Raw genomic sequence first — 22,578 nt, forward strand, 5'->3', positions numbered from 1 at the left:
AATGTTGAGATGTTATATTGGTTTCACTGGTAAAAATAAATAATTGAAATGGGTATATATTTGTTTTTTGTTAAGTTGCCTAATAATTATGCACAGTAATAGTCACCTGCACACACAGATATCTCCCTAAAATAGCTATAACTAAAAACAAACTAAAAACTACTTCCAAAACTATTCAGCTTTGATATTAATGAGTTTTTTGGGTTCATTGAGAACATGGTTGTTTTTCAATAATAAAATTAATCCTCAAAAATACAACTTGCCTAATAATTCTGCACTCCCTGTATATATATATATATATATATATATATATATATATATATATATATATATATATGTATATATTCTAATTTCTTTTTTTCTGTAGTCTAGTGTTCTCCCCATCCCAACATTTTCCTGTATTGCAGCACCCCATCCCTAACTCTCCCTTCAAAATATTTTTTCTCCAGTGTATGACCCCTCCCACTTCCTACCCCTCTGCTGCTAGGATGCCCACCTTCCTCCCACATAACCCTCCCACACCTCCCGTCAGCCCCTACAGAGTTTGTTACAGACAGATGCTGGAAGTCCAGTAATAGAAAGTCTCAGTTGTTTCTTGACAACTAAGACTGCTTGGGCTTCCTGAAGAATGGATGTAGATCTACATTATTCAGTATGATGGGCTATATACTGCATGATGTAGATCTATGTGCATTTGACTCAAGGGATTTAGCACACCATGTAAATGTTCACAGTGCAGGATGGGAAAGATATGTGAACCTCTATGCTAATGAATTATCTAAAAGCTACTTGAAGTCAAATTGTAGATATTGGTCAGAATTATTCTTGGTTACTGAAACATCAGGCTTAATATTTTGCAAGACTCTGTCTTGTAAATTGCTTTTATACAATACTAACAAATCCTTTTTAATTTTATTTTAGAAAGTCGATTTGAACTAACTTAGGTTTTGCAAATTAGCTTAAGGCAAGACCACGTTACTGAAAAAGCAACCCTCATAGAAAGACCAGCAATGTACAGGGTACGCTGGTCATCATGTGGTTAATGACTTGCATTTTGAGAATAGAAAATTTGGAAATATTTATCCAATTTGTCTATTTCAGCTCAATTACCATAATTTGGTTCATAGTAGTTGCATATTTGCACCTCTGTAAAAAGATGCTGAAAAAATATTTTTAACAAATTAAAGTAACAGTGTATCATAAACATAATGCACACATGTATTTTTTTTCTTATATTGTCTATTGGTGAATAAATATATGACTTATAAAATGCAAAATAGGATTACTGTACATTTTAGCTCAGTACAAAGAATTTTATGAAATAGTGAAATTACATCTAAATGCTAAATTAAGAAAATATATTTTTATTCTATAATGTTTAAAGTTTAATCAATATTTGGTGACACACACACATAATAATACATTATATACATAATATAGTAATTTGAACAAAGTTTGTGTTTAATTTTTTTTATAATGTGTGCTGATATTTGTCAGTTTGTGTAGTTTTTATTAGTGACCACAAAACTGACAAATTTCAGTTGGATTGGTGAAACCATTTTAAATTGATTTAATCTATGGAAAAAGGGATATGTTGCCAGTTCTGAGGCTACTGATGACTTTTTACTTGATCTAATGCCTTTTGTTAATTTTTGAAGTTTATTATGTTTATAATTTGTTATTTTAAACAAATTAGCTTTTGTTTTGCAAGTCCTGGGGCATGCATCCCAATTGGCTGCTCAAAGTCCCTTTATAATGGGATGAGGCTAATAAGGACATTTAAATGGTCAAACTACTACCTTTTTTATATAGAGATGTTCAAGCGATTTTTTTCAAGTCAGCCTTCTACAGTTATGCTGCATTATTCAAGTAATTCAATATAGAAAGTTATGAAGCTTTCTGGGCTATTGAACCTTAAAGAATATAAATTAATTCTCAGTTTGCAGCAAAAATAAATAAAACTGAAATGTTTAAAATATAATTTAAATTGCATTTGCTTTTCGTTTAACAACTACTTTTCTATAATGTAAATAAGTGTATTGTAAACCTTGAATAAACTTCATCTGTATATAGCTGCCAAGTTAAAAGGACACTAAACACCTTGAGATTTTTATATACATTGTTTAGTTATTCAAAATGAAACAACTTTGCAATATATTTTAATAATTTATTTTGTCCTCTTTTTTTGTAATTTAGCTCTTTTAAGACATTTCTTATTCTCACAACTTGAAATGCACCTGCTGACTTCTCCGAATGGAGCTTGATGCCCCTTGTTTCCGGCGAGCAGGAAAAAGAAGTTATGTAGCAGCGGTCTAAAGACTGCTGCTCCATAACTTGTCCGCCTACACTGAGGCAGCTGAGAGAAATCAACCTGACGAATACGATCGGGTTTATTGACACCCCCTGCTAGCTGCTTGTGCAATTATAAATGCCGATAGTGTATGCTGTTGGCATTTATCGATGTGCAGCGAACATGATACTCTACATCGTATCATGTCCGCTCGCATTTTGATAAATATGCCCATAAATCTGCTACAAATGTGTTCCTACTATTATCAGAAATCAACTGCAAATTAATGTAATTTATACTAACTTTATGGAAGTAGTTAGCATAGTTGTCTGTGGACTAAAGCCCAATTGGTTCCTCCAAAAAGGTAAATGGTGGCTGGAATTTAGAGTGGGCACTGGCTATTGTGAGCCTCTTTACAACTTTCACCTCAGACCCCATCATGATTTTACAAAACTCCCTCTTTTCTCTGTAGTCAGACCACTGCAACACTTTCTGTCATTATAACCATCTTGTGCTTCAAGATATAATTTGTAAATTCCATTGTATTGATATGTATTACTCTAGAAAACTCGTCTACTTGTAAATGTATAGTTAGTCCAATTAGTACAATAAAAAAGTATTTTATATATATATATATATATATATATATATATATATATATATATATATATATATTTGTGAAAAATTATTTAATTTCTGCTATATTTATTGGTGCCAAATTGTAAACAGAAATGCTACAAAATGTTATAAATAATTTTGAGTTTTTAGTAACCGTTTTGTTGTATTCTTATGCTAATTGCTAATTAGTACAAATCTGGTTTTACAACAGACAGGACTTTTAATTATGTAATCCCTTTAAAACTATAACAATGAACACCATCCATAATTGCTTTTTAAGGAAAAATCTTGTCTGAGATCACCATCCCATTAAGTCTATCAGCATTCAATTAATTTACATCTTTATTATTTATCTGAAAATGTCCAATACTCTTTGAGATGATTTCAGAGTTGAAATAAATTGCATACAATTTTTTCATCTAGGACAAAAATGCAAAACTATGCTTTTTATTGCAATTTATTGAAATTACTAATTACGCAAGTTCTAACTTTTGTTCTTATAACTGATAAATAACTTATGTTATATGCATTTAGCAAAGTGCATTTAAAAATCACAGTAAGAAACTAAGATGTCAAGTATTCCTATTAAAAATATTTAATGGACCATTAAATGCCTATACAAAAAAACATAATTTTTTTCTACATAGTAATTAACATAATATTCAAAATTTTAACAGTACAGATCTTTGTAACTAACGGAAACCTATATTATTTATGCATTGGTTAAACACATATCCTGAATAGATAATTTTTGTAATAAGGAAAAGCTTGATATATGTGTGGATATATAATAAATTAAATTAGGAATTAGAATAGGTAGAATTTGCAATATGGTTTTGTGATAGTAGTAGTATGGTATACAGCAGAGAACCCAATGGGCATTCAATTCATCTTTGAAGAAAATGGTGATTTTATAGTTTTACTATAGTAATTTTAGCAAGAAAAGAGTAAATAAGAAATTTCAATGCCTACTGAGTAAACTCAGTAACTCATTGCATAAGTCACATATGCACATGTCAATCAAGTGGTTTGGAGACATGCAATTCTATAGATAGTTTTCACAATATAATTTTACTACAAATGCTCAAAATAAGACAGTAGATGTAGATACACAATGTCTAAAGATACTGAATATCCCAATATTAGAGAACATAATTTTGTTAGATGGCGGGGATATTACATTTTTTGGTGGCATTTATATAGAATAATTTAACTCAGAAAATATTTCCTGCAAACCACCTGAGCCATCCCCACACTTTTTTTTTCTTTTTCTTTTAGTGGGTGGTACACGGTCAATAAGAAGCCATACCACTTTCTCTATTCTGCCAGTATTATGTAAGTTTTGACCTACACTATCTGCCTGTGCATAGTGTGGGGTGCACAATACTTTGAGGGATCATGTTTACTGTCCTGTTAAGTAAGAGGCTAAGCTTTATAAAACCTAAAAATAAGTAATAGCTATTGGATTCCTCTAAGAATTTATAATTAATTATGCAAAATTATTAGGGTTGCACCAATACTAGTATCGGTACCGATACCAAGTACTTGCACCAGTACTTGTACTTGTGAAAATGCACCGATGATCTTAGATCTTACCCATACGCCATCTTGTGGCGTTTTTTCAAACTTCATGTTCCCATTTCATTTTAAGCTGGAGTGGAGACTTAAATAAAAAGTGTTCACTTCTGTTCTGCCAATAAAAAATGCTGTTATTTGTATTATTGTATGTCTGAGAGCAGTGGTTCAAAAGCTGCTACTATAAAGCTAAAAGTCTACCTGGGAGAGATCACTGTACCTCATTCAGACAAACCCCTGAAGTACTGGGCAGTTAATAAACTGAGATTTAATGGTCCAAAAATATATTTCTGCCCCATGCAGTAGTGTGGAAAGTGAAAGACTGTTCAGCTTAGCGTCAAACATCCTTACTGATAAAAGAAACAGACTTATAGCTGAACATGTAGAGATGCTTCTGTTCCTTAAAAAGAATTTGCCACTAACTTTTCAAAATGTTTTCTAATTGCTAGATTGCCTGTTATACTGCTAGTTCTCATCTTGCACAATTATGCTCAAAACATACTGTACTCCATGAAACATCCTTAGCTTATATAATTGTAGGAAGAGTGTTCATAGGACATATTAAGTTAATTCCTATGAACACTCATCCTACAATTATAGGACTAGATTTAGATTACTTTTGATTGGTAAGCTTTACCAATGCTCTGTTCACATTTCCAACTCCATAGACTTTAATGGAGTAGGACAAGTAATGAGAGCATTGGTAAAGCTTACCAGTCAATGTAATCTATCCCATAGTGTTGTTCCCCATGATTAAACAGTGCACTGTTATATTTTTAACTGTTTTACACTTTTGGTTGGTTGTGATTTTACATTTGTTATGTATTGTTGTTGTTAATATATTTTATTGTAATATTTTTATTTATAAACATGTTCTGTAAAATTTCTTCGAGTTTTTACAACTTTGTGACAATAAGCAAATAAAACCGTTTTTATTTCATAATGTTTTTTGTTACAGTTCAACATAATTATAAAGAAGCTATCTTAAATCATTAGTCTCTATTGTGCTTGAGAAATTGTCACACGAAATAAAAAAAAAGTATTAGTAATTGGTATCGGCAAGTATTTAAAGAAAAAAGTATCGGTACTTGTACTCGGTCTTAAAAAAATGGTATTGGTGCAATACTTATTAATAATTATTGTATCTATGATTAAAGGGATACTAAAACCAAGGGATACTAAACCCATTTTTTTTTCTTTCATAATTCAGATAGAGCATGAGATTTTAAGCAACTTTCTAATTTACTCCTTTAATCAATTTTTCTTTGTTCTCATGCTATCTTGATTTGAAAAAGCAGTACTGTAAGCTTTAGAGCCGTCCCATTTTTTGTTCAGCACATGGGTAGCACTTGCTGATTTGTGGCTAAATGTAGCAAACCAATCAGCAAGCGCTACCCAGGTGCTGAACTAAAAATGGGCCGGCTCCTCATCTTTCATACTGCTTTTTCAAATCAAGATAACATGAGAACAAAGAAAAAATGATAATAGGAGTGAATTAGAAAGTTGCTTAAAATTGCATGCTCTATCTGAATCATGAAATAAAACATTTGGGGTTAGTATCCCTTTAATTAAAAAACTTCCTCATTTCAACTAATATTTGGAATGCTGCCAGCTCTTTTATAAATCTATTAATGACCGATATTAAATATATGTATGTAGTTATTATATTGTAACCATAAGCATTTGTAGAGGAGGGCCAGAGGGGCACTATCCCCCAGCATAATGGCTTACCCGAATGTTCCCCCTAACTGTGATCATTACCCCCACCAGACTCCCAATGACCATGCCCACAATGTGCTCAGCCCACCAATGACACATATATGATCCTCCCCTCCCATTATAGCCCAACTTATAAAACAATGGTGAGGTCTTGGGGAATGTTGGAGGTATGTATATTGCTTTAAATCAGACATTAAGGGTTAAAAAATAGTACAAGTTTGTTCTCTAACAGAGATTATTTCATGGGAATCATACTACTTGTTACTAATTAATCACTAGTAGGAATAGTCTAGAAGTAGGTACAACGTATATAATAAAAATGTTTCATTTTGCCTATAAGATTTGACTATACCTATGTTTCATGCAACAGTTAAACATTTTAATGCACCTTTTTAGGCAGAATTACTGGGCAAATTTTCCATTTACATGTGGGAAAACACACACAGACAGAAATATACACAAACGCAAGCATGCGCAGACACACACACATATACACACACATGCGTGCACACACACATTAACTCACACACATACATGCACACATACACACATACATACACACATATGTGCACAAACACACACATATACATACACACACACATATATACACACAAACACTCACACATATATCAGATTTCCATCAGGATGTGCTATTTTTATTGTATTTCATGTTCAGAAGATAATGTGTAATAAATGCAGTGAAAATTCAAATAAAATCTACATACATACGCACACACACACACATGCACACAAACACACACACACACACACACATTAAACATGCATACATACACATATATACACACACACATACATGCACGCACACTCACACATATATCAGAGTTTAATTGGGATGTGCTATTTTGATTGTATTTTATGTTAAGAAGATATGTAATAAATGCAGTAAAAATAAATCTACACACTGTACATTCATTTGTTTTCCCTTTCTTTAAATAAAACCTACATACAATAAATGTTGAATTTAAATGTTGAAATCTATTTACATCTATTTATGACAAAAATAGATGAAGAATTGAGACACGCATAAAACATAATTTTCCTTTCTGAATCTAAATTACCCAATCCCCATAGAGTCTGAACTATACTGAAACATCAATATAAACTAATAAAACTATACTTTGAAAGAACACAACCTAGAAAATTGAAAACTTTCAATCCTGTATAAATCCACAAAAAATGACCATTAATTAATATTTGAAAAAAAGGTTGATTTTTTTTATAGTTTCACTATAAATGTTTAAGCAAGAAAATATCATATAAAAGAATAAATTAGCACTCTAAAATGCCTGATAATAATAAGAAATAAGAAATACCATTTCCTACTGAGTAAATGTCTGCCAGGTATACATGCATTTATATAACCTTGATTCCATAATCCTAAATGCATAAGGTTTTCCAAAATGTGTATCCCAAGAACAAAAAGGATCAAACAGGTCGATCTGCTTTTAGACAAAATGATATTATGAAGAGTAAAGGGGATGGGGGAGCAGACTATATTGAATATTGCTTAAAGGGATATTCAACAGTCTGTTTTATTGTTGTAAATTAAAAAGCACTTTTTTTTACAGTCTGTTTTATTGTTGTGATTAAAAAGCACTAAGCAGTTGCTTATATTTAAAAGAAATTTTAACAATATGTATTATATGTTAGTTTAAATATATTTTATATTTCCTTTTATCTTTTTTTTTTAAAACTTAATTTGTGCAGTGTCCATTACTTTGTGTCACAGCTGTGCAAGGAGGACGTGGTCTCTAAAGAAAGGCTTATCTAAACATACATATACAGTACATATTTAGAAGTGCATTTATGTATCTCTAAGTTAAAGCACTGTGCAGACCTTTTTTTTCTAAAATCTGAGACCTCATCTATTTAATGTTTATTAGAAAGTGTTATTATGAGTGTAGCTGTACTGTACAATGTATTGTTGATGTGTTTTAACCTTGAGTATCTGAAGGATACCGCACTGACCACACTGAAATCCACTGAAACCTAGATTTAAACATAATGGTAGCCATGACTATAGGGATGTGGGGAATAGCTTCAATGATATGCTTATAAAATGTATTTTATATTTTTCTTCTTCCTATTCATTTGTACATTCAGCGAATAGTATGGAAATATTATATATGATCGCTATTGATTTTTAGGGAATTTTGAACAGCAAACTACCACTATATTTGAAGCTTAAAGTATTGTCTCCAAATATACTAAACTGATTCACTTAATTTTTTTCAATAATCATAAAAAAACTGTTATTGTCACTTTTAAATTTCAAGCAAAATTAAGCAGTTTTTTTTCTTGTACATTTCATAAAAAAAGGGTTGCTCTAGAAGAGTCTAGTTGATAATTCAACCTTCAATATCTGAAAACTTGATGAAACAATTTGTAGAGATTATCATTCTTTGATCAAGTATCAGTTGTCACAAGCTTTTTTTTTTTTTTTTTAATAAAAAATCTAAGCTATGGTCCTGCATATAAAGAAGCAATACTATCATAGTGACAATTATTTAAACTAAAGAGATTTTGTTTTGGAAGTAAAGCAATAAAAAAAATAGAAAAACATGCACAAACTGTACGTTATCCGTGCTTTACTGATTGACAAATATAAAATATATTATTAGAATTAATGTTAAATGCATTTTACATTTTATATACATTTTAGATGGAAATGTGAATAAATCTTTTTTATTACTTAAAGGGCCATGATACCCACATTTTTTCTTTCATGATTTAGAAAGATAATGCATTTTTTAACATCTTTCTAATTTACTTCTACTATCTAATTTGTTTTATTCTCTTGATATTCTTTGCTGAAAAGCATATCTAGATATGCTCAGTAGCTGCTGTTTGGTTGCTGCACATAGAAGCCTCATGTGATTGGCTCACCCATGTGCATTGCTTTTTCTTCAAATAAGGATATCTAAAAAATGAAGCAAAATAAATAATAGAAGTAAATTGTAATGTTGTTTAAATTTGCATGTTCTATCTGAATCATGAAAGAAAGATTTTGGGTTTAGTGGCCCTTTAAAGAGATATGAAACCCCCAACATTTTCTTTTGTGATTCAGCCAGAGCATACTTTTTTAATAAAGTTTCCAATTTACATCTGTTATCAAATTTACTTTATTCCCATGATATTCTGGGTTGAAGAGATACCTAGGTAGGCATCTGAAGTACTAAAAGGCAGGAATAGTTCTGCCATCTAGTGCTCGTGCAAATGGATAGCATTCATGGAAAACTGCTGCCATATAGTGTTCCATGACATAGGTAGGCTCCTAAGCATTAGTCACTGTTTTTCAACAGAAGAACCAAGAGAACAAAGAAAAAATGATAATAGAAGTAAACTAGAAAGTTGTTTAAAATCTCATGCTTTCTCACAATTATGAAAGAAAAATGTTGGTTAACATCATTTGTTTCACTGTTAACTCTTAACTACCACAATTCATATATAATTGTATCTGTCTATATATAATTATTGTTGATACAAACCAAAACTCCCCAGATTTTAGCAGATGTTGGTTTATGTTTTAAAGGGACAGTAAAACTATTTAAGTCTAAATATTTCTAACAAAAAGGAACATCTTGTTTGTTTCAATAGTTTGTCAACAACTCCATCCAGTATTTGCCTTATTCGAAGGAGCTTGAGTCTGTAAACAAGGCTAGCCACTTGTCTTATTGTTAGTAGAAAATGCTTTGTTTTGCAATTATTGTCAGTTAAAGCCAATTATTGAAACATATGCTATGTAGCAGGGTTAGCTTTGATAAGACTGCAATGTGCATTACAAGTTCTCCAAAAAATCGACACTCCACAATTTTCAGAGCTAAATTATATAAAAATTGGGGCTAAAAAAATGATGAAAGAATATTGCAGTTATTTTATTACGCATAACTTAACATTTTAAATAAAAATCTGAAGGTGTTTACTGTTCCTTTAAGAGATCTTACACAGTAGTCACGCAGACTAAAGGTTCATTCACAATGCTTTAGAAAAACTAATCTAATGATTTATCTATTAAAAATCTCCACTTGAATTATATTTTTTTGTTTAAAACCATTAGATAAGTGCTTGTAAAGGAGTGTGCTTGTGGTTAACCTACTGAAAATATGCAGACATTGTAAATTATATTGTCAGAGCTATCTGATTAACCATTATGTTTAATTTGGATTTTTATTTGATACCGGCCCAAAACCATGATACATTGGGACACTAATATGGTCTTTTTCTTTACACAGCTGTGACGTCCCACTGCAAGATGGTAGATTATCAGTTTTGGTTGCCTGTTATCGCTTTGCATAAAAATCTGATTGCATTCAATCATATGAGTCAAAACAGACAAATGGAGCCTTTTTTTGCATCTACCCACTGAATCATCAGAACCTAAATTTAGATCTTAATCAACGTAGAAGCTATGACTGTATATACTTTGTATGTCTAGAATACTTTTTATAGTTACCCAGTCATGTGGAATAAGGTGAGGTTGGTTCATACTTTGAACTCTTCTTTTACCTTTGACAAATCTTATGAAATCTCCTTTTTTTTTTTTTTTTTTACTTTGTCTGTGTTCCAAATATGATTGAAAATATATCAAAAGACACACAAGAGCAAAGTTCACTATGAAGCTTTACTGTACAACAAAGTATAGAAAGCAGAGACTGTCTACTGAATGACACACAGCAAAAGAAACTTTTTTTTATTGTGCTCTTTTTATTGTCTAAAATGGATCATTCGGTAAGAATGCAACTAATATAGATCTTTATGTAAAGTATAATTTATGGAAAATAAAATAATAGTAATAACAATAATATCTTTGAATCACTCATTTCCCATCTCCCTAGAGCTATTATTTCTGTTGGTGTCATGTGCAAAATGTCTACCCATTCTAAATTTGCATTGGAATAAATGGAGAAGACATTTGATCATTAAAAAGTAAATACATTTTTTTTCTTACAATAAATACTACATACAGGCAACATGAAGACTGTGTGCCTGCTTTTCAAATTGATAATAATTATCATGTGTACTTGTTTATGGGATAATGGAAATGTACCCATCTTAAAGGGACAGTAAATACCTTGCAGTAAGATTTTTCTGAAGTCATGCAATAAACATGACAGAGGTGTCATGTAACCAGCACTGTCCAGCATTGCAGAGGTTAATTTTCTTGTAACCTTAATATAGGAATTCTCTTAGAAAACAGACTTAAATATTTTTTTTATGGCACTCTTTGTGAGATGTACATCACTAACCTAAAGGTATTTCCAGAGCCTAATACCAGCCTTTAAAAACAATAAAACGACAGTTGATTTACAACAATAAACCACCAGTACAAAGATCTGAGGTCATTACCAGGATAAGTAGCCTTGTAAAGAAATAGACTTTTATAAGTAATAATCCCTTGGAACATTTAAGAATGCATGGTGTTAGATATCACATTTTATTGGACTAACTTGCAGGTAAATTAAGTGTGCCTGTAGGAAAGTTATACTAATGGAATAAATTCAGGACTTTATTTAACTGAGATTGTAAGGGCCATAAAAGCTTGGGTGGATAATCTTACTCCCTCTAACCAAGATGGGCTGACTTAGTAGCCTGACTGGTTTTTCCATGTATATAGTGGGGGAAATTACACAAGAAATTGCCATTTGATGGAGAGCATTTTTTAAAAAAAATGTGTGAGTGACTCAGGGGGGCCCATTTATAAAGCTCTGGATGGAGCATTAGGGCCTGTGTTTCTGTTAAGCCTGCAGGCTCGCCAGTAACACCAGTTATGAAGCAGCAGTCTAAAGACCTCTGCTCCATAACCCGTCCACCTGATCTGAGCAGGCAGACAGACATTGCCGCAATTCAACCCGATCGAGTACGATCGGGTTGATTGAAACCCCCCTGCTGGCGGCCAATCTCAAGAACTGCTGGTGCAATGCTGAATGCGGAGAGCGTATTGCTCTCGGCATTCAGCGAGGTCTAACTGACCTGATCCGCACTGTCGGATCAGGTCCGTCAGACCTTTGTTAAATAGGCCCCAGAATCAAAATCTCAATTCTCCTTGAGTGGGAAAATGTATACATTTGCTGGATTGTGAGTAGAGTGTATAGGTTTTCTGTTTTAATCCTTTTTATTTTGAAACTGTATTGCAATATGTAACTTTGTATATTGTTCTGTATCTTCTAAATGTTAATACATTTTGTCCATGTTTTTCTCAATATAGTTTTGGCTTTCATCTTAACATTTTATTTCACGTTACTTGAGTGACTGGTTACAATTGGTATGATTTAACAGTAAGACTTCATCAGTTGTGTATTTTTATATACACATATAGATAGATTTTTGTCAAATTGGGATTTTGGATTTTAATCTCTGAAGTAGGGGGGATCAAGGACTCCCAGTTTTAACCATCCTTGATGGTGGGAGAAGTTGGAGTTATAGATGCATATAGTGAGTGGGTGGTGGTAAAAGGGATTTTTGTACTTTCTGGAGCTAGAATAGTTTATTATGTGTGTTGTTAAGCCTTTAATACACACATCTCAGTCACAGCCTTGTCTACACTGTCTGACCAGGAGAAGTGGTCGTGACAAGGGGTAGGACTGGGACAGAAGGCAGATTGGGACAGAAGCATTACAGGGTCCTGCTCCCTCAAGTTTGCTGAGAATGTTAGATAGCCCTAAGGGGGAGAGTGATTTGAGAAAAAAAAAAGTACAGAAAAATAAAATATCTATCTTGTATTTAACAAGCAGATTTTCTTTTATTATCCAGTGATCAGATTTCATCTTATTTTAATGTCCTGCTGGTGGAAGAACTTGTAAGGTTTGGTTTAATTAGAGTCAGCAATCAGCTATTATGAATTAAAACATTTAAAGATAAAATGGGACACTTAAAAGGTACTTTAGGGAAAGATGAGACTGATTTAGGAGTCTCTGAGGAAGGTGCATCAAAGTGAAAGAAACAGTTTGGACAATTAAATAACTCACATTAAATTCAGGTCGCCTGAGGCTCACATATCAAAACATAAGATCCTCTCAACTGTGAACAGTAGCATCAATGAGGAGAATTCAACTTAAATTGATACTAATGACATTCAGGGAAGGCAAAAAAACTACTTACAGGATTTATTTTGGACCTAATAAAAAAGGAAGTTTTGATATTGTTAGTGTGGGTTCTTGGGTACAAATTTTACAAATTGTTTTTTTTACATCTATTTGCAATGTCAACTTTCTTAGATACTAAACGTTATGCATAAATAAATCAGTACAGTTAAAAGAAAAGCATGCAGTGAACATATAGACTGGAGAGAGCTTTTAGTATGTTTCCCTATTGTAAAGACATTAGCCTAGATTCAATAAAATTAATTCATGAAACTAATGTCTCAAAAAAATAATAATGTTAAAACAGTGAATGGCAAAATCAGCCCCTTGAGTTGCTTCTATCTCACAATCATTAATTTCTTGCCACATAGCGCAGCCTTCACTGTTAATCGTACAGGCATCACAAAAAAGTTTTATAAACATTACAAAACAAACTAATAAAAATTAGAAAAACAAAACAACAACTTCTATAAACAGTTCACTTTTTTTAAGTGTTGTTGAATTGTCTTTTTTTTTTTTAAATGGGCTCCTGAACAGCAATGCCCTACTGGGTGCTTGCTGAACACATTGAGTGAACAAATATCAAGAGCCATATATGTGCAGCCACCAATGAGCAGCTAGCTCCCAGTAGTGCTTTGCAACAAAAGATTCCAAGAAAACAAAGCAAATGTTATAACAAGTAAAATAGAAAAACATTTTCAAGGACCTAGTATGGTAAAGGTTATGTAATGTATTGAATATTAATCCTCCTGTTTTGTAATTTTACCTATCAGAGGTAATCCAGAATTTGAGGTAGGCATGAACTCTGCTCCTTTTAATTTTTGGGGTGAGAAAGGTTTATCAAATGTAATACAACTCTTTGATATGCAGAGGAAACAAATTAAAACATTGTAAGAAATAAAAATGGAATAAAATATTTTGAATTCACAATTTTACTCTTACATGTAAATTAGACACAATTGTAATGTGTTAAGTAGACATCATGCTTTTAATTGGAATTGGAGTATATTATTTTCCTTATTTAAAATATCTAGTTCAGGGATATACACTATTTCATGTTTTTATAAAGCTTTCCTTCAAACAAGAGGTCAATTTAATGTATCTCTCATAAGTGGTTTAAAGGGGCATGAAACCCAAAATTGTCTTTCATGATTTAGAAAACTTTCTAATTTACTTCTATTATCTAATTTGCTTAATCCTCTTGATATCCTTTGCTGAAAAGCATATCTAGATAGGCTCAGCAGCTGCTGATTGGTGGCTACACATAGATGCCTTGTGTTATTGGCTCACCCATGTGCATTGTTATTTCTTCAACAAAAGATATCTAAAGAATGAAGCAAATTAAATAATAGAGGTAAATTGGAATGTTGTTTAAAATTGTATTCTCTATCTGAATCATGAAAGAAAAAATTGGGGTTTAATGTCCCTTTAAATTCTGAATGCATGAGATGTCTGCAGACAGAGGATAACGAGGTTACATACGACTACTATTGGTTTTGCTAGGAGAGAGTCTCACTTATGATTGATTCAGTCTTAAATTACTCCATCTATTGTTTCAAATTGGAGCAAAGATACACCAGATACACAAGTTCTTAGCAAAAATTCAATATTGGATACTAAAAATATATAAGGTAAACACTAGATTGAGAAAATGAGATCTTGTATTTATAAGTTATGGTAGTAGATATGCAAAAAAATGAATAATTTATAAATACACATATATTAATAGGTCAAAATGTTATTCTAAAGAGGTGTAAAGATAAGAAAACACCCACCTTGTCACATTTCATAAAAGCTATTTTTGATTACTTGAGTTATGAGTAATACTAAATAAACCTCCCACTGAAACAGAGGAAAAGAAAAAAAATCATAAATTCCAACCACAAGACAAACTAAATGATCAGGGACATGAAACTGATGTTTTTTCATTCAGGATTCAGAAAGGGCATACAAATTTAAACAACTTTCCAATTTACTTTTTTCAAATCTGCTTCATTCACATGATATCCTTTGCTGAAGAAGCAGCAATGCAGTACTGAGAGCTAGCTGAACTTGTCTAGTCAGCCAGTTACAAGATACAAATGTGTGCATGGCACCAATCACCAGCTGGGCACCTACTAGTGTAGGATATGTACATATTATTTTTCAACAATAGATATCAAGAGAACAAATTACGTTTGAAAATAGAAGAAAATTTAAAATTGTCTTAAAATAACATGCTCTATATCTACTTTCACCTGTTTGGTGAAAATAGAATGAATAGCCAATTAGCATTTAATAGCGCTGAATACACAGTTTGCTTTGTGTGAGCTATAAATATTTCACTGTGTTCTTATGAAAGTTCAGAGTAAATACTAATTTGAACTAGGAATTAAAAGGAAGTAACTACTCATGTTCATGCCAGTTGTCCTTTGCCACTACTAGGACAGGTATCTGAAACAAATTCTTAAATTCTCCTGCCATAAAAATGTTCATGCAGCAATCAGTCCTTATTTCAGATCTATGTTCACTAGCAGTCTTACAGAAAACACTCAAAAAGTGGTTAAATTGGTAGGGATTGAAGCAGAGTCCATGCAGCTTGTACTGAACTATGCATACACATCCAGAGTTCAGCTGACGGAGGCGAATGTCCAAGCCTTGTTCACTGCATGTAGCATCTTCCAGATTCCCTCCCTACAAGATTAGTGTGCTCAGTACATGATAAGTTGTTTGGACCCCCAGAACTGTATAGGAGTATTTATTTTTGCTGATCACTATGGCCATTCAGAACTTAAGGACAGATCTCAAGATTACATTCGGAAAAAGTTCTTGTATGTCGCCAAAGAGCAAGAGTTTCTGTATTTGAGGAAAGACCAACTAATAATCATTCTGAACAGTGATGACACGTTTATGACAGCATAATTTATTGTTTTTAATATGAACGAGAAACAAGGGAGGAACATCTTCCGGAAATATTTGCCAAATGCATTTGCATGCCTCTTACGGAAGAGAACTTTGTAGAAAAGATCCCTCCCATGTTTGCACAGGCAATGCCCCAAAACCATATAGATAATGGTCAGATCAGTGCCAACCCCTGTACGCAATGACTTGGAATGACTGCTTCAGAAATTATCATATGCTTTGAGGCAACCTGCAAACACTCAGGTAAGAAACAAACTTTGCCTTGTCTGGATATATTAACAGGAAAAGTATATAAGCTATGCAAACCCCCTGCTGACTTGAGAGAAGTTGGCATCCTCGTGACACCGGACAATGAGCTGTTTATCGCAGGGGGATACAAGCCAAGCAACAATGACGTCTCCATAGACCACAAGGCAGAGAGTAATTTTTGGCTATATGACCATTCTAATAATAGGTGGCTTCCAAAAGCCCCATTGCTCCGAGCTCAGATTGGCTGTTAACTGGTTCATTGCTGTGGTAAACAGTATGCAATAGGTGACCATGTTTATGAAGGTGATGGCTGGAACCCATTGAAATCTGTTCAGTGTTATGATGGCCGAGAAAATTGTTGGACAGTTGTAGGGTTATTGCCCGTTGCAATGGAGTTTCATAGTGCTGTGGAATATAAAGAAAAATCTACATTCTACAGGGAGACGTTTTTCTTTGCTACGATCCTCAAAAGACTGCTGGTGTTACCTAACTCCAATGACAGTTCCTCGTGTCCAAGGCATGGCTGCCGTGCACAATGACTCCATCTACTACTTAGGTGGGATATGCGGAAATCAGAGGATGCTTACCGTAGAAGCCTATGATGTTGAACAAAATCATTGGACTAGAAAGAAAGATCTTCCATGTGAACAGTCTTCTAACCCATACATAAAACTCTTGGTCTAAAAACAAACAACATTTATTTGTTCAAACTACCCAATTCCGTGTTGAAAAGTTGGTTTTCCAAACCAGTAGGAAGAACTCTATCAATATGATGAGGTTACTGACAGTTGGAAGAAAGTTTATGAAACTCCAGAAAGGCTTTGGGATCTTGGTCGTCATTTTGAATGTGCTGTTGCTAAACTGTATTCCCAATGCCTTCAGAAAGTTTTGTAGCCTGGAACAGCCTTATGAAGCTTATATGAAAAAAAGGGGGAAAATTCACTCCAACTTTACATTTTGTCAGTATTTCATATTGTTTTTTTTGTTTGGGTGGTTGGGTGCTTTTAAAGGTTGTAGTATGAGGGTTGGTGAAGGGATATGGTTACTTTAATTTCCTCATCACTGGACTTCAGTGAAATCTAAGTTTACAAAGTGCAATTATCAGCATTTTTCCTAGTATATTTGTAATCATGTCATCCTTTATATTGGATGTTTTTGTGTATTTTTTTTAAGGTAGCAAATCTTTAAATTATTGTTCTAGGGGATCTGAGATGTCTATGCACTAGAGTGGACAAATCTAGCTTTAACAGATTTGTGTTTTATTTGTAAAGGTGCAGTGCTATTAGCCCCATCTGTTCTGTTCTTGCCTTTGTTCATTTTGTAGGGAACTTACTGTGTTGTGGATTTTCATCTGGGCTCATTGGCTGAAAGAAAGTAATAAATTAGGCAATATTTTGTTAGATTTGATATCCAACAGTCTACTCCTTAATACTTCTGGGTTGATACAGATCTAAAAGATTACACATTTTTAGTGCTTTTATAATTCAGCAAAATTATGTCAAATTGTACTGCATAGTTATTCTTGTGTTTTATATATATTTTTCTCTCTAATACAGGTAAAATGTGAGGCAATATCTTTGGGCCTGTGTCCTTCCAGTTTTTGGGTGACTGTACTGCTATGAAACACTAGATCCTGTGTCCCAATAAGTAATAAGTACACTTTTTCATGATTGGTCAATTTTATTGCAATTCAATGCAACCCATAGCACAGAACTTCCCATATATTGCAATCTAGAAATTCAATTTTGTATTTGACTCCTTCCTTCAATGACTCTTTCCTCCAATGACTCGTTAAATAACGACTCCTTAAAAACAAGATAGCAACCGAATAGAATAACACTATGTGCTTGCTTTAATTTTTGTATTTTAATGGTGCTCATTTTTTAAAATGTATTAGACCAAATTAAGACGTCATATTTTTTATGTTGAGCTGGTTAATGTGGTGTGTATGAAACACCCCTATGGAAAGTGTAAGGTTGCTACAAAGATCCTATACCTTTTTAGGTTTGTTTTTTTGTCTACAGACAGAGAGGGCTCATGCCCTTTTTCTTTTGCACCAACTCTGATTTTTTCTACCAGGTAGTTTGTTTGTTTTTTAGAGTATCAGTGAATGTGCTCTAAAGTGGGGCTGGACAAAAATACCTGAAACATTGTAGACACTATAATGGGGCATCCTCCTTACAATACATTTATTTTAGATCTAGAAGTGGGAACATTAAACCCAAATTTTTTCTTTCATGATTTAGATAGAGAATAGCATTTTAAACAACTTTGTAGTTTACTTCAATTATCTAATTTGCTTCATTCTCTTGATATTCTTTCCTGAAAAGTATATCTAGATAGGCTCAGTAGCTTCTGATTGGTAGCTGCACATAGATGCCTCATGTGATTGGCTCACCAATGTGCATTGTTATTTCTTTAACAAAGGATATCTAAAGATTGCAGCAAATTAGATAATAGAAGTAAATTGGAATGTTGTTTAAAATTGTATTCTCTATCTGAATCGTGAAAACAATTTTTGGGGTTTAATGGCCCTTTAAGGTGATGGTAGGTCCTAGCGTTTGTGATGTGCTCAGATTTGCTAGTGGAACGGATGAAGTGGACTTTCAGTCATGAGGTGTAGAGTGCTTCATGCTGGAAGTTTCTTTGTTTGTCTGGAGTGTTCGCGGTGCTGAGCACCTCAGGCAACCCACGGCAGAAGAACAATATTTTGCTGTGGGGTGACGTTTCCACCTCTTGGCCAGTGGCCATTCTTACTATCTGGCTTGGCGCCAGCTGGCCCGCGTGGCTATTTGCTGAGAGGTGGAGGCGTCACCTGACCGCAGAGTGGCATTCTGCCATGGGCTGTCTGAGCAGCTTAATGCAGCGAGCGCTTCGAACGGATTGGGGAGCTTTTAGCATGAATTGTTTTGTACTTCATGACTCAAGGTCCCCTTTGTTTGTTTCACTGGTGGATCCTAGCGTTTTACAAATGCTGGGATTTACCATCACTTTAAGAACTGAGACCTCTCATATTTTTTGTCTTTTTCAATCCCTGTGTAATGAACACTATTGTTTTTTTTTATTTGTAATATAAAAATGCAGTGGGATTTAAATTGATTGGATTTACCTTTTATTTTAGCTAAGCTTTTCTCATTCAGAAAGGATTAGACTGGTATACTGGAAAGATGGAGATACTGAAGCTAATGATATAAGGCAATACAACATTTCTTCTAGCAATAAGCTTTAGTGTTCACATTTTATAGAATATAGTGGCACACAAACATCTCTGATAATAACCTTGTGGTTACCGGAGACGTTTGTCTCTTGTGAATAATCATTTTGTTTTTGCTATGAGTTTGTCTTATTTTACTGGTAGTCAGTTTTACATGCGTCTGTTTATGCCCTGGACTTGCACAAACTATACTGTGAAATTTCATAGAAGAAAAAAGCCTTGACACATCACATACCCCATCCAGAACTCATTTTAATTTAAACTTATCGTATACATATCTGTGTATTTTATTAAAAGGGTGTTTTGAAACAAAAGCAGAGTTAATCTTTTCTCAACACTTATTGCTTATTCTAAGCACTATTTGTTTGGGGAAACCACCTTTTTGGTTGTTATTTATAGTATTCCTTTAAGTTTGCTCTATCCCTCTTGCAATTTGTTTAAGTTGTGCTTATAGCTTGGGACTTGTTGCTTTTTGACAATCTACTATTTATTCCCAGTCCTAGGCTATCAACAATATTACTTGAATAATAGAGATACATCTGATATGTTTTAAAGATGTCCCTCTGGAAGAAAAGCAGGTGGCCCTGGGTGCTCGTGTCCTCCTTTAGTAGTGTGTAAGTCCCATATTGGTTGCATAAATTACTTTTATTTAAAAAAGAAAACATTAAAATACTAGAATCATATGCTACATTTCTGAAAAGAGGGATTTTTTGGCAGTGCCTAAGTGTAAAAGGGGGCGCAAAATAATTTTCTATTTCTTTCATTTTGTTTAGTCTTGTTCTTAGCGACCATGTTTGTGGTTAGTAAACTTGAGATATATTTCTTCCAAAATGTTTAATTTGGTGAAATCTGATCATACATATTGAACCAACAAATTAGAGATTCGTCCTTTTAAAATACGTTCAGAGCATTTTAAATTGTGTTTTCATGTACTAGCGCTGCGGAATCTGTTGTCGCTCTACAAATAACCGTTAATAATAATAATGAAATTCCCTCTGAAAATGGAAAATATCTTCTTTTTTTATCCAGAGATATTTTCTTGTCAGATTTTATATACACTATAGATTTTGAGTGTTCTCTCTAATTACCACACATGCTAAATGCTAAGTTAAGTATGATTTTGAAAAGTTCCCCAGCTGTACAATATTTTTCCATAATTATATTTTATTTTGAAGGAGATTTATTTTGAAAGCAGAGTCCCACGCCGTCTGAATCAAAGTATATTTTAGAAATGAGTCTTGTTTTTTTTTTTTCTCACTTTTTCTCAGTAAGCAAAACAGATTTGAAACACTAATCATCAGAAGTCTTTACTTCCTTTTAATACCAACGTTCAAACTCAAAGCCAAAGGATATGACTCAATTTTCCTGAACCCCTTAAAATGAGCTACTTGTTCCGTACCATGGGTGGGATGAATTATTTTGACAAACACTGTCCAAAAAATAATAATTGCATTTATAACTGAAAAATTCTATTCAGTTAGTCAAAACACCGAAGTGACGCTGTAATGTCTGGAAAGTGTTGGACAAATCTCTATTGAAAATGGTTTATATTTATTTTAATTTAACACTTTAAAGCTTACATATTTTATTTAAGGCTGATTTTGTAAGCATATTAATAGGACAAACTGCTTTCTCACAGCAATACACTGGCTTGAAAATAAACCTTAGACTATTACATTAAATCAATATATAATCAGTAGTAACTGAGAAGAAAACACCTTTTATTTTATGAATAATGAATAGTGTTTGTATAAGCAAACCTTCCATAACATGACCCAATAAAATAATTTCCACTGATAACTTGCAAATAAGAAACCCTTAACGGGACATAAAACACAATTTTTGTTTGAAATATAAGATGTTTAATTATGGATTGTAACAAAAAAAAAATCTTTGCATTATGTTTTTATTACTTTTTTTTTCTACACCTTATTCTTTCTATAATTTGACTATAAAAAATTGTAGGGTTTACAATTTTGTGACACACCCTATTGCAAAATAATGTTAATCAAGGCAGCCGCATTTACACTGCAATAATTAAAGGGTAACTAAAGTCATAATTAAAGTTTTATGATTCAGAAAACGCATGCAATAAAAAAAGAAACTTTAAATTATTCTTTTATCAAAATGTGAACATTCTTTTTTCTATGCACAGTTTCTGTGGTACCAGCTCCTACTGTTCATGTGTAAAAGTACACAGAATTTACATATATGCATTTTGTGATTAAATAATGGCTGTCACATAATACAGGGGGTGGAAAATTGGATTAAAGGGACAGTCTACAATAGAATTTGTATTGTTTTAAAAAATAGATAATAACTTTATTACTCATTTTCCAGTTTTGTATAACCAACACTGTTATATTAATACACTTTTTACCTCTGTGATTACCTTGTATCTAAGCCTCTTCTGACAGCCAAGAATAGGTATAGGGTTTAGAAGATGGCGCTATACAGCTTACACATAAATACACTATATAAATCTATAAATGGCTCAAATATAAATTCCACAAATGTAAGATCCACCAAAATTCCTATTTTAATGTTTAAAAATCTACAGACTGATAACTGTGGAGAGCCGTTGTGATTGCTGTAAAGATTTGACTGCAGAAACAGAATTTGAAATTGTTTGCATCTAAAAGATTAAAAAATTCTAAAGTCCGTCATTCAGCCAATGGGTAGATGCAACCGTTACGCTAATTGAATCGCTACGCAGGGAAGAAGAGAGTTTTGCCAGGTTCACACATTGGGGGGTAGTTATCAAGCCGTCAACCTCAAATACGCTGGAATTCCGCAGCGTATTTGTGGCGAGGCTGATTCGCCTTAGTTATCAAAGGCTACAGACCGGCAAAAGTAGAATTTTGTGACGTAAACTTCGATCCGCCGGACTCCGTCCGACACAGATCGATTCT

General features: G+C 33.1%; 1 protein-coding gene and 1 pseudogene across 1 annotated transcript in view; one reads left to right on the forward strand and one right to left on the reverse strand.

Annotated features, from left to right (window-relative positions):
• Positions 1 to 17,346, forward strand: part of LOC128642873 (kelch repeat and BTB domain-containing protein 8-like) — a 39,698-nt pseudogene extending 22,352 nt beyond the window's left edge.
• The window catches only part of LRP1B (LDL receptor related protein 1B), a 2,715,774-nt gene that overhangs the window by 1,897,086 nt on the left and 796,110 nt on the right, over positions 1 to 22,578 (reverse strand). The gene's annotated exons all lie outside the window — the stretch shown is intronic.

The sequence above is a fragment of the Bombina bombina genome, chromosome 1, assembly GCF_027579735.1.
Source record: "Bombina bombina isolate aBomBom1 chromosome 1, aBomBom1.pri, whole genome shotgun sequence".
Taxonomy (NCBI): Eukaryota; Metazoa; Chordata; class Amphibia; order Anura; family Bombinatoridae; genus Bombina; species Bombina bombina.